This window comes from Protopterus annectens, chromosome 14.part0 (assembly GCF_019279795.1).
Source record: "Protopterus annectens isolate FY-2018-M chromosome 14.part0, PAN1.0, whole genome shotgun sequence".
Lineage (NCBI taxonomy): Eukaryota > Metazoa > Chordata > Ceratodontiformes > Protopteridae > Protopterus > Protopterus annectens.
Window position 1 is genome coordinate 286,168,510 of NC_056748.1, and position 14,409 is coordinate 286,182,918.

Consider the following 14,409-nt stretch of genomic DNA (forward strand, 5'->3'; position numbering starts at 1 on the left):
GTTCAGTCCCTGTATACTAGCATACCACATGATGGTGATATATGTGCTGTGAAATTTTGGCTTGAGCTTTCTCAAGTGTTTATGGATGGTGAGATTGAGATTTTGTTAAAATTATTGAAACTGGTTCTAAAACATAATGTGTTCTGCTATAAGAAAAACTGGTATCTCCAGATTAAAGGGACTGCTATTGGAGCCATATTTGCCTTTATTTATGCAGATTTATTCATGGTTTTTATAGAGTATAAGTTGATCTATACTGACAATAACTGTTTTAAAAAATGGCTAAATATGTGGAGAAGTTATCTGGATGACCATTGGTATGTGTGGACAGAATCTTTGGATTCTTGGCAACAGTTTGTGCAATATTTAAATGGCAATGAGTATCATATTATGTTTGTTGGCTGGATACAGATGGTTAACATCAATTTTTTAGATGCCAGTTTAACTAAAATAATAGATGGCACAATGGTTACTAGTTTACACTGCAGACCTTTTACAAAAAATTCAAAATTGGAAGCTAACAATTGCCATCCTAGTCATGTGGTCAACAATATAAAAAAATCTCAATTTTTAAGACTTAGAAGAATTTGTAGTGATGATGGCACTTTTAATGTGGAAGCTGCTAAGATGCTGAATAGATTTAAGGGCGTGGTTACAACACCCCCCCCCCCCGCCCCCAGTAAAAAGAGCATGAGACTTTGTCACAAGACAGACTAGGAATTTTCTTTTGAACAATAAGCACAGTAATAGACAGATAACTCTAATGTTATAAGATTTATTACCACATATGACTAACACATTTAAAATTAATAAAAATAATTGAACAGAATTGGCATATTCTGAAGGCTGATACTTTTTTTGAACATATATTAGGTGAACATTGCCCCTTTGGGTATAGAAGGGGTAAGAATATAGGTGAACAGTTATCTGGGTTCAAAAATGGTCATTTTGGTAGACATGACTTGGTAAATATATCTAAGGGTAGTACTTTTTATGGCAATTGTTCATATTGTAAGATTGTCTCAAAGACAAAGTCTTTTACTTCTGTGAATACTACCAAAGGTTTTGAAATTTGTTCTCTCATTACATGTAACACTGAGTAGGTGATTTATATGGTTGCATGCCAATGTGGAGCCTTTTATGCAGGTCAGACTTCAAGGCTCTTTAAGCATAGAATTGCCCTTCATGTTAGTGATATGAATTGCAGATGAATTAGAAGTGCTTTGTACAAACATAGCCTGGAACATTGAGGTTCCCATTTTATATTTGTGGGTACTGACAAAGTATTGGGTGAAAAATTGTCAGATTTTGGTAAACATAAAATTTTAGATCAAAAAGAGAGATTATGGATTGTTAATTTAGGGGCTCTGTTTAAACTGGGACTTAATGAACATGTTTCATTTTCAATGTTGTTGCTTTTTTACTACAGGGTGTTCTGTTTCTTTAAATTTGAATTCTGGTGTTCCTTGTTCCCTTTGCATTTAAGCATCATCATTGTGTTCCCTGTCACACACTGATGACACCAATTGGTGAAATCAGTATGTTGCTTTGTTTCTCTCTCCAGCAGCACTGGATAGGCAGTGCTCTTTTGAAGGTTGTTTGATGCCTACTGGTCTAAAATGTAATAATTTGGAATAAGGATATCATTTTAATGTGTTTTGTGCACTGGTGAGATTAAAACTGGGAAGTTTAAAAAGGAAGCTTCTGGATACAATATTTTATGCTGAATTAAGTGAAAACAGCAGTACTCTGAAGACTGCTTACATATATTGGAAATTTAAAAGGAAGCTTCTGGAAACATTATTTTATGCTGAATTAACTGCTTATAAACAGTAAGTACTCTGAAGACTGTTTACAATTATTGGGAAATTTAAAATGACATTTTTGGCTACAATTTTTCAAGCAGATTTTCTGTTTGATAACAGTCAGCATTTTGAGACTATTTATAATGGGAATGGATTCTCTTTGCATTATGCACTACAACTGACTTTAGAGATATTTATACTAGTGCTGGATAAATCTTTATGTTGTTGGTGTACTGTGAATCCTTACACAACAGTCGTACTTGCACAACTCATGAGTTGTGGTTTATATCTATATCTATCTGTTTCTCTCTCTCATTCTCTCTCTCTCTATATATATATATATATATATATATATAGGATATATATATATATATATATATATATATATATATATATATATATATATATATATATATATATATATATATATATATATATATATATATATATATATATATATATATATATATATATATATATATATATATATATATATATATATATATATATATATATATATATATATATATATATATATATATATATATATATATATATATATATATATATATATATATATATATATATATATATATATATATATATATATATATATATATATATATATATATATATATATATATATATATATATATATATATATATATATATATATATATATATATATATATATATATATATATATATATATATATATATATATATATATATATATATATATATATATAAATATATATATATATATATATATATATATATATATATATATATATATATATAATATATATATATATATATATATATATAGGATATATATATATATATATATAGGATATATATATATATATATATATATATATATATAGGATATATATATATAGATAGATATATAGCTATAGATATATATATATATATATATATATATATATATATATATATATATATATATATATATATATATATATATATATATATATATATATATATATATATATATATATATATATATATATATATATATATATATATATATATATATATATATATATATATATATATATATATATATATATATATATATATATATATATATATATATATATATATATATATATATATATATATATATATAATATATATATATATATATATATATATATATATATATATATATATATATAGGATATATATTATATATAATATATATATATATATATATATATATATATATATATATATATATATATATATATATATATATTATATATATATATATATATATATATATATATATATATATATATAGGATATATATTATATATATATATATATATATATATATATATATATATATATATATATATATATATATATATATATATATATATATATATATATATATATATATATATATATATATATATATATATATATATATATATATATATATATATATATATATATATATATATATATATATATATATATATATATATATATATATATATATATATATATATATGTATATATATATATATATATATATATATATATATAAATAGTACATATATATATATATACATATATATATGTATGGGTCTGCTTTGTATCATTGAATCTCATTTCACTGCATTTCATTTCACCCTGACCACATCACTGAAAACCGAAATCTCATTTCACTGTACTAAACTTAGTATATGTGGCACTGTGTAGAGTACTGTAAAGCAAGTAAAAGGTATATGCCCTTTTCCCCACTGTAGTGCGATCCTGTAGTTTGTATACATAGTTGGGGGGCATAGCCCACCACCTTGTTTGTTTTATATTGTATTTTACCAAAAACTTCAAAACAATACATTTTAAACAATAGATATGCATAGTTACAACACCAGTGACTAAGTCTCTCTGGAATACAATATGTACTCAAAATAAGTAGAGGAGCCTACACCTCCCACATCCCTCTAGCTATATATACTAACTCCAGGATCACACTACAGTGGGGAAAAGGGCATATACCATTTACTTGGCTTACAGTACTCTACACACAGTGCCAAATATACTAACTGCAGTTCAGTGAAATGAGTTTTCAGTTATTTGCGTTTTTAGCAATGTGGTCAGGGTGATATATATATATATATATATATATATATATATATATATATATATATATATATATATATACATATATATGTACCTGAGAGTGACATGCCAGTAACATGTTGAAATTTCTGCAGCCATTCTTTCTTCCATTTCCATCACAATCTAACATTAGCAAAAAAACATAAGAAGTTGGCTGTCTTCTAAGGTGCTGGGAGTGTGGTTGTGTATGAAAGTACTGGATTAGTTCATAATCACTGTTGAGTAGCAATGACATGGCTTGTCACGGGGCAGTATATTTCTTCACGAACAAGATGAAATGTATTATTAAAGCCATTATGTTTTTACTTTCTTCACAATAAGATGTCAGAAGTATACACAAAATCTGGCTGTCTTTTTTGCAGACAGGCTGTGTCAGATAGCAGAAGACAATTACATGATAACTGTGAAACACCCCTTGAGATAAACATTGTTGAGGGCAGCATATTTGTGTCTGGGTAGTAAGTTGAAATTGAATAAATAAGCCTCTGCCACTGGAGCTATCCACTGGGATAGTTGTTATTGTTCTTCTTTCGGCCTTTCCCGGTTAGGGGTCGCCAAAGCGGAACTCTGGTCCGCTAATGATAGGCAGTAGATTTTTATGGTGCCAAGGTGCCAGCTCCACACCCAACCGTTAATGAAGGCATGCCCATTCACACATGTCTTTCGACACTCCACCGCGGGGAAGACATACAGACTCCAGACAGAAGGCACGCAAGAAGAGAATCAAATGGGAGAACCTCTTGCTGTGACTATATATATATATATATATATCTGGCATGTTTCCATGTGGCAAATGTGTCTGTTGCCAGTACATTCTCACTGGGGATAGTTTCTGCTTCAAGCACCTTAACTACCATGTCAAATTCATGCATCATTTTGACTGTAACTCATTAAATGTATATGCTGCGGTATGTGCATCTTGCCCAAGTTTCTACATAGGTAAAACTGGTAGAAAACTCTTGGACCGCATTAAAGAACATTGTGGAGCAATCAGAGCTAATGACAACCACAATGCCCTTGCAAGACATTCCATTTCTTGTATGTCTTTCACAAAATTTTATTTTTTTGTTTTAGAGCAGGTAAACCTTTTCTTCGGTGACTATGCCACTTTACTTGAATTAAAGGAACTCAGATGGCAACTGCTGTTGGGGCCGATTCCACTCCTGGCCTGAATGACTTCTTAAACTGCAAATGTGCCTTAAAATGGCAAATATAGCCAGCTATTTAAACTCCATTTCACCTGCAATAAAGCGGTGGCAGTTTTCAGCTAAGCACAAAATAATACAAAATAATACTACTCTACCGTCCGCTTCTACAATCTCACAAGTTACCTTTTCTGCAGGTTCAAATGCTTCTCGTTTGTACAGAGTAATAAAGAAGACTTAAGGAGCGGACATTACTATGACTCCAGATTTAAGACAATGTATTTCAGAATAGTAGCAGTTTATTGTAGTTTTATGTTGTCTAAGTCAATTATTATAAGAATTGTAGCGGTTTATTTTAAAGTGTACATGCTTTTGTGTTTCCCGTTGGTCTGTCAACAGTTTATAGGTTCATAGGTTCATAGGTTCGTACTAGGCTATCTGCCCTAGGGCATTTATAAGCCTAGCCAGAGTGTGTGTGGCTTTCACCACCCCTTAGGATGAGAATACTATGCCCTTTTAGGGTTTAGTTTACTGTGCCTCTGTCTAGTAGTGACACAGAGATGACCCCTGGGGTAAACCTATGATCTCCCATCCACTCGTCGAGATTTCTCTTGAATAGAGTCAGTGAGGAGCTTTGCCTAACATGGACTGGGATTCTGTTCCAGAGTGTAGGGAGCCTCTGGGTTATGAATCTGTCCCTCCAGCACATCCTATTTATTTCTGTGTTGAGGTTTAAGTCTCTTGTTCTCGTGGCTCTGATGGATTTGGATTTTCTGAGGTGGAGCATGTCCATTAATTCTGGATTGGACATGGCCTTGTACGTCAGGCACAGATCACCTCTGAGTAGGCGGTATGTGACTGAATAGAACTGGAGTTTTTTCAGTCGGGCAGCATATGACATATGTTTAAGACCCTTTATCCTCTTGGTGAGGAACTTTTGGGGTCTTTCCAACTGCTGCAGGTGTAGGGTGAGATACATCCCAAATGGGGCATTGTACTCAATCATTGGCCTGATAAGAGAAGAGTACAGGGGCACAATGACCTCTCTTGATCTAGATGTGAAACCCTTCATGATAAGGTGGGCAATATAGAAGGTCTTCCTAACCACTTTGGCAATGTGAGTGTCAAATGAGAGGTTACTGTCAACCTGGGTCCCTAGGTCCCTGATTACCTCTTCCGTACTTAATGGGTTACCATCTATGTGGTAATTTGTTGGTACCTTGTTTTTCCCAAAGGGTATGACTATACATTTTTTGGCGTTCAGCTTAAGGCCATGGCTCTGACACCAATTATCCGTTTCTATGAGGCCTCTCTGAAGGATGTTTGTGTCCGCTGGAGTATCAATTATGGTGCCCAGATTGCAGTCATCTGCGAACTTTGTCAGCCACAGTCCTCCTATGTTTGCCTGTACCTCAGAAAAATAAATGCCGAACAAGAGGGGTCCCGGGACTGAGCCCTGTGGGACACAGCTTGTGACTGGCTTAGAGTCTGACATAGCTCCAGCAACTCTGACCCTGTGGGTTCTGTCCTTGAGCCAGTTTGCAACCTATCTTGTGACATATGGGTTTACATTTAAGCTGGTGAGTTTGTCTATGATGCCCAAGTGGGGTATTGTGTCAAAGGCTTTTGCAAGGTCAAGGTAGGCTGTGTGAACTGCCTTACCCTCATCAATGGCCTTAGTGACTGTTTCAAAAAAGTCGACCAAGTTCAAAAGGCAGGATCTGCCCTTGACAAAGCCAAATTGGGTAGGATCCAATGTCTGTAGGTCCCCAATGTCTTTGTTTATGAGTTCCATAATGATCCTCTCCATAGCTTTGCAGACCAGGCTCGTCAAGCTTATGGGGCAGTAATTTCCAGGGTCTGTAGAAGCACCGCCTTTGTGAAGTGGAACCACTGTTGCCATACGCCACTCTTTGGGTACGTATCCTGTAGTAAGGCTAAGATTAAACAGCAGCCTTATGTGTGGGTTTAGCTCCTCTTGGAGTTCATGTAGCACACAGCCCGGGACACCATCCGGTCCCATTGATGCTGTGTTTTTAGCTTTAGAGAGGGCGGCTCTCACCTGGGCATCTGAGATTTTAGGGAGGCTACTCTCTGCTGGGATAGTTATTTCTCCTTTTGGGGGGGGGGGGGAGGAGAAATTTGCACCGAACCTGTCTGCCAGAATGTTGGCAATGTCAGTGGGTTCAGTGTATTTTGTGTCATTTTGGACTAACTCTGAGCATATCTGGGAGTTTCCACCCAGGTATCTAACATAGCTAAAGAAGGCCTTGTGATTGTTTTTTGTGTCTTTTGCGATTTTTCTCTCAAAGTTGGCCTTGGATGATTTTATGAGTGATCGTAGTTTTTTGCTAGTACTGATCAGAGATGCCTTCCCTTTTAGGGATTTTGCTCTGTCATGTAGTAGCTTCCTCCTCCTGTTGTAAAGTTTGTTTATGGCTGGGGTCCACCAGACCGGGTGCCTGCCTTTGGGGGAATGGGTCTTGGTTTTATTTGGGATTGCATGATCCATGCATTCTTGAAGGTGCCCATAGAAGGCATTTGCAAAGGATTCAGCAGTGTGGGTTGTGGTTTCCACTGGCCCAGGCACCTTGAAGGATACCACTTCAGTCTTAAGAAGTGTGAAGTTGGCTTTTGAGAAGTTCTTCACTGTGGTCTTTTGTGCAGGGGGTGGGGGCGGGATGTGGATTTTCAGTGAGATTAATTTATGGTCTGATCTTACCAAAGAGGGATATACTTCCGGTGTGGAGCATGTTGTCCCCATGTTTGTGATGATCAGGTCTAGTATATTGTCTCCTCTTGTGGGAATGGTGACTAGTTGTTCCATTGCATTTGAGTTTATGAATTCTAGAAACCTTTGGGCTAGGGTGTTGGGGCTTGAGTAATGTTCCCAGTCTATGTTTGGGTAGTTGAAGTCTCCCAAAATGATGGTATTTGGAGAGACATTCATACTCTCCAGTGTCTTCAGGAAGGCTGTGTGGAGTTCCTGAGTTTGAGAGGGTGGTCTGTAGCATGCTACAAACTGTAAGGCAGTTTTGCCTATGGTTAGTTGCACCTGGATAGTCTCCGATGCTTCGTGCATTGCCACTAACCTGGAGGTGTGGGTATCTTTGATGAAAATGGATACTCCCCCTCCTTTTGTGGTTCGGTCCAAGTTTTGGGGCCGGAAAGCATGATATGAGGTAAAACCTGATAGTGCTGGGGTGCTCTCAGGAGCCTTGAACCAGGTTTCAGTCACTGCACAGACATCAATGTTCTCCATACTGAGGAGGGCTTCGAGGGTGTGCATCTTGAGGTTTAGACTTCTGGCATTGAGCAGCATTACCCTTAGTTTTTTTCCACTTGTGTTTTCTAGGGAGGTAGGTTTGTCATTTGAGCCTTGCCTAAAAAAGGCACTATGGGGGTGGTAAGAGCCTTGGCCAATATCCAGAAGCCCAGGGGTGACAGGTGCAAGCCATCCCTTGCGAAGCAGCGTGGCTTGTCAAGCATGTCATCCCAAGCAGACAGACATTGGATCCCCTTAGAATGACACCAGTAATTATGCCAATTGTTAAAACTGATTATTTTGTCTTTGTACTGTGGCATCATTCTTGGTGAGGGTAAGATGCTGCTCAGGGTCAGGGTCATACCGGCCTGGGCTACATAATCAGAGAGCTCCTCTATGTCTCTTTTCATGTAGTCCAGGGAGGTACGTCTCAGGTCGTTCACACCGGCATGTACAATGACTGAGTCATATTTGCACTTGCTGTGGAGTGACCTGAGTGCTTGTGTTATGTGGCAGATTCAACCTCCTGACAGTCAGCTTACTGTGACCTTTTCCTTGTTCAGTCTGGTGAGCGCGACATCAGTGTGTCTGACTATGGAGTCACCTATTACAAGTGTGTCTGGCATGTTTTTTGGCCTTAAGGGCTGTGACTGTTTAGCACACTGACTTTGTGAACTATGTGTTGCATGTGCTATGTCTTGAGGTGGTGGTTGCTTGGGTGTCTGTTTTGGAGGCCTCTGTTGTTTTGGTAGATTTTTAATCAGCCTCCAGTATGTTTTTTGTGTGTTTATGTGTTTGGTTTGCAGTTGTGATAGTTCTATGTGAGACTGGGTTTGTGGTGTGCGTGGTTACCTTCTCCTCCTGACTGGTCTTGCCAGTACTGAATTGAGAGAGCTCAGCCTCCAGTTTGGCTATATAGTTGCATCTCTTGCATATATTTGTATTTGTTGGGAGGAGGAGAGGGTTGTCTGTGTACATGAGGCAATTGTAACATTGCCTCAAGATTCCCAGATTCACCAGCTGAATAGGAGAGGATGCCAGCAACTGACCCTTCGACATGCTAGAAATAGTGAAAAAGATTGCTGTGTAACTGAGTCAGAAAGGACCTATAGGGAAATGGGTACTCAACAGAATTTAGGTGAATGAAGTACTTTCTTTTGTTTAAGAGTGCTTTACCTGTGTAAAAAATGTTTTAGGAGCAAGTGCTGAGCTTTTCATATAGAGTATAGGCTGTTTAGATTGCAAGTAGAACAGTCCTAAGGGAAAAATTGAAGAGCAGACTTGGCGGAGCCAGAAAAAGTTTAACCTTGTTTAACCGGCGCTGCGCTATGCTCATGACCGTGCAAAAGCGGATTTTAAGCAGTGAACTACAAAAGAGCTAGGAATGGTCCCAAACAACCAATTACTACAGCTTCTTGTGCTGAGGTCACTTCCCCCAAGGACAGGTAGGCTGCTCAAGGCTCCCCACTCCCACTGGTGAGCAAAGAAACTTCCTTCTATCCAAGTAAGGTAATGGACAACACAGGAACTACACCACAGCCCAGAATACAGCAATGCCTGTATACTGGTCTAAACTAGTCGAGGAAGGCGGGAAAACAAGGATTATTTTTGTTTTTGGTAGAAACACACAGAAAATGCAGAGACAGTGATAAATTAGTTACACAGGCTAGCACACTTTAGTGGGCAGCCTCCACAGTTAAATTAAACAAACAAACAAGCAAACTTTCGATCCAATTCGACTAAATGTAACTTTAAGTGGAGATTTTAAAATAAATGCAGTAATCAGTAAAAAAACAATTCAGGCTAGTTCAAAGTAAGCAACAGAAGCTATTTCCAGTGAAAAAAAGCAAAGATACTTAAATCCAGAAGGTAGTCGCTTTTTCGAGTTCCTTGCTGCTAGGACCACTCTGTAAACCCACGTGGAGCTTGTCTGAGCAGTATAGCCAGAAAAAAACGCCCAGAGGTGGATTTTAAGCAGTGAACTACAAAAGAGCTAGGAATGGTCCCAAACAACCAATTACTACAGCTTCTTGTGCTGAGGTCACTTCCCCAAGGACAGGTAGGCTGCTCAAGGCTCCCCACTCCCACTGGTGAGCAAAGAAACTTCCTTCTATCCAAGTAAGGTAATGGACAACACAGGAACTACACCACAGCCCAGAATACAGCAATGCCTGTATACTGGTCTAAACTAGTCGAGGAAGGCGGGAAAACAAGGATTATTTTTTTTTTTTTTTTGGTAGAAACACACAGAAAATGCAGAGACAGTGATAAATTAGTTACACAGGCTAGCACACTTTAGTGGGCAGCCTCCACAGTTAAATTAAACAAACAAACAAGCAAACTTTCGATCCAATTCGACTAAATGTAACTTTAAGTGCAGATTTTAAAATAAATGCAGTAATCAGTAAAAAAAACAGTTCAGGCTAGTTCAAAGTAAGCAACAGAAGCTATTTCCAGTGAAAAAAAGCAAAGATACTTAAATCCAGAAGGTAGTCGCTTTTTTGAGTTTTTTGCTGCTAGGACCACTCTGTAAACCCATGTGGAGCTTCTCTGAGCAGGATAGCCAGAAAAAAATGCCCAGAGGCGTATTTTAAGCAGTGAACTATAAAAGAGCTAGGAATGGTCCCAAACAACCAATTACTACAGCTTCTTTTGCTGAGGTCACTTCCCCCAAGGACAGGTAGGCTGCTCAAGGCTCCCCACTCCCACTGGTGAGCAAAGAAACTTCCTTCTATCCAAGTAAGGTAATGGACAACACAGGAACTACACCACAGCCCAGAATACAGCAATGCCTGTATACTGGTCTAAACTAGTCGAGGAAGGCGGGAAAACAAGGATTATTTTTTGTTTTTTTGGTAGAAACACACAGAAAATGCAGAGACAGTGATAAATTAGTTACACAGGCTAGCACACTTTAGTGGGCAGCCTCCACAGTTAAATTAAACAAACAAACAAGCAAACTTTCGATCCAATTCGACTAAATGTAACTTTAAGTGCAGATTTTAAAATAAATGCAGTAATCAGTAAAAACAGTTCAGGCTAGTTCAAAGTAAGTAACAGAAGCTATTTCCAGTGAAAAAAAGCAAAGATACTTAAATCTAGAAGGTAGTCACTTTTTCAAGTTCCTTGCTGCTAGGACCACTCTGTAAACCCACGTGGAGCTTGTCTGAGCAGTATAGCCAGAAAAAAATGCCCAGAGGCGAATTTTAAGCAGTGAACTACAAAGGAGCTAGGAATGGTCCCAAACAACCAATTACTACAGCTTCTTGTGCTGAGGTCACTTCCCCCAAGGACAGGTAGGCTGCTCAAGGCTCCCCACTCCCACTGGTGAGCAAAGAAACTTCCTTCTATCCAAGTAAGGTAATGGACAACACAGGAACTACACCACAGCCCAGAATACAGCAATGCCTGTATACTGGTCTAAACTAGTCGAGGAAGGCGGGAAAACAAGGATTATTTTTTTGTTTTTTTGGTAGAAACACACAGAAAATGCAGAGACAGTGATAAATTAGTTACACAGGCTAGCACACTATAGTGGGCAGCCTCCACAGTTAAATTAAACAAACAAACAAGCAAACTTTCGATCCAATTCGACTAAATGTAACTTTAAGTGCAGATTTTAAAATAAATGCAGTAATCAGTAAAAAAACAGTTCAGGCTAGTTCAAAGTAAGCAACAAACGCTATTTCCAGTGAAAAAAACAAAAATACTTAAATCTAGAAGGTAGTCACTTTTTCGAGTTCCTTGCTGCTAGGACCACTCTGTAAACTCACGTGGAGCTTGTCTGAGCAGTATAGCCAGAAAAAAAATGCCCAGAAGCGGATTTTAAGCAGTGAACTACAAAAGAGCTAGGAATGGTCCCAAACAACCAATTATTACAGCTTCTTGTGCTGAGGTCACTTCCCCCAAGGACAGGTAGGCTGCTCAAGGCTCCCCACTCCCACTGGTGAGCAAAGAAACTTCCTTCTATCCAAGTAAGGTAATGGACAACACAGGAACTACACCACAGCCCAGAATACAGCAATGCCTGTATACTGGTCTAAACTAGTCGAGGAAGGCAGGAAAACAAGGATTATTTTTTGTTTTTGTTAGAAACACACAGAAAATGCAGAGACAGTGATAAATTAGTTACACAGGCTAGCACACTTTAGTGGGCAGCCTCCACAGTTAAATTAAACAAACAAACAAGCAAACTTTCGATCCAATTCGACTAAATGTAACTTTAAGTGGAGATTTTAAAATAAATGCAGTAATCAGTAAAAAAACAATTCAGGCTAGTTCAAAGTAAGCAACATAAGCTATTTCCAGTGAAAAAAAGCAAGGATACTTAAATCCAGAAGGTAGTCGCTTTTTCGAGTTCCTTGTTGCTAGGACCACTCTGTAAACCCACGTGGAGCTTGTCTGAGCAGTATAGCCAGAAAAAAACGCCCAGAGGCGGATTTTAAGCAGTGAACTACAAAAGAGCTAGGAATGGTCCCAAACAACCAATTACTACAGCTTCTTGTGCTGAGGTCACTTCCCCCAAGGACAGGTAGGCTGCTCAAGGTTCCCCACTCCCACTGGTGAGCAAAGAAACTTCCTTCTATCCAAGTAAGGTAATGGACAACACAGGAACTACACCACAGCCCAGAATACAGCAATGCCTGTATACTGGTCTAAACTAGTCGAGGAAGGCGGGAAAACAAGGATTATTTTTTTGTTTTTTTGTTTTTTTGGTAGAAACACACAGAAAATGCAGAGACAGTGATAAATTAGTTACACAGGCTAGCACACTTTAGTGGGCAGCCTCCACAGTTAAATTAAACAAACAAACAAGCAAACTTTCGATCCAATTCGACTAAATGTAACTTTAAGTGCAGATTTTAAAATAAATGCAGTAATCAGTAAAAAACAGTTCAGGCTAGTTCAAAGTAAGCAACAGAAGCTATTTCCAGTGGAAAAAAGCAAAGATACTTAAATCCAGAAGGTAGTTGCTTTTTCGAGTTCCTTGCTGCTAGGACCACTCTGTAAACCCACGTGGAGCTTGTCTGAGCAGTATAGCCAGAAAAAATGCCCAGAGGCGGATTTTAAGCAGTGAACTATAAAAGAGCTAGGAATGGTCCCAAACAACCAATTACTACAGCTTCTTGTGCTGAGGTCACTTCCCCCAAGGACAGGTAGGCTGCTCAAGGCTCCCCACTCCCACTGGTGAGCAAAGAAACTTCCTTCTATCCAAGTAAGGTAATGGACAACACAGGAACTACACCACAGCCCAGTATACAGCAATGCCTGTATACTGGTCTAAACTAGTCGAGGAAGGCGGGAAAACAAGGATTATTTTTTTGTTTTTTTGGTAGAAACACACAGAAAATGCAGAGCCAGTGATAAATTAGTTACACAGGCTAGCACACTTTAGTGGGCAGCCTCCACAGTTAAACAAACAAACAAGCAAACTTTCGATTCAATTCGACTAAATGTAACTTTAAGTGCAGATTTTAAAATAAATGCAGTAATCAGTAAAAAAACAGTTCAGGCTAGTTCAAAGTAAGCAACAGAAGCTATTTCCAGTGAAAAAAAGCAAAGATACTTAAATCTAGAAGGTAGTCACTTTTTCGAGTTCCTTGCTGCTAGGAGCACTCTGTAAACCCACGTGGAGCTTGTCTGAGCAGTATAGCCAGAAAAAAACGCCCAGAGGCGGATTTTAAGCAGTGAACTACAAAAGAGCTAGGAATGGTCCCAAACAACCAATTACTACAGCTTCTTGTGCTGAGGTCACTTCCCCCAAGGACAGGTAGGCTGCTCAAGGCTCCCCACTCCCACTGGTGAGCAAAGAAACTTCCTTCTATCCAAGTAAGGTAATGGACAACACAGGAACTACACCACAGCCCAGAATACAGCAATGCCTGTATACTGGTCTAAACTAGTCGAGGAAGGCGGAAAAACAAGGATAATTTTTTGTTTTTGTTAGAAACACACAGAAAATGCAGAGACAGTGATAAATTAGTTACACAGGCTAGCACACTTTAGTGGGCAGCCTCCACAGTTAAATTAAACAAAC

General features: G+C 37.5%; 1 protein-coding gene across 1 annotated transcript in view; it reads left to right on the plus strand.

Annotated features, from left to right (window-relative positions):
- The first annotated feature begins 1,526 nt into the window (after nucleotides 1–1,526).
- OAT (ornithine aminotransferase) overlaps nucleotides 1,527–14,409 on the plus strand; it is a 1,138,382-nt gene continuing 1,125,499 nt past the window's right edge. The window contains exon 1 of the mRNA XM_044056006.1: nucleotides 1,527–1,832. The gene's annotated coding sequence lies outside the window, so the exon portion shown is untranslated. The remainder of the gene's footprint in view (nucleotides 1,833–14,409) is intronic.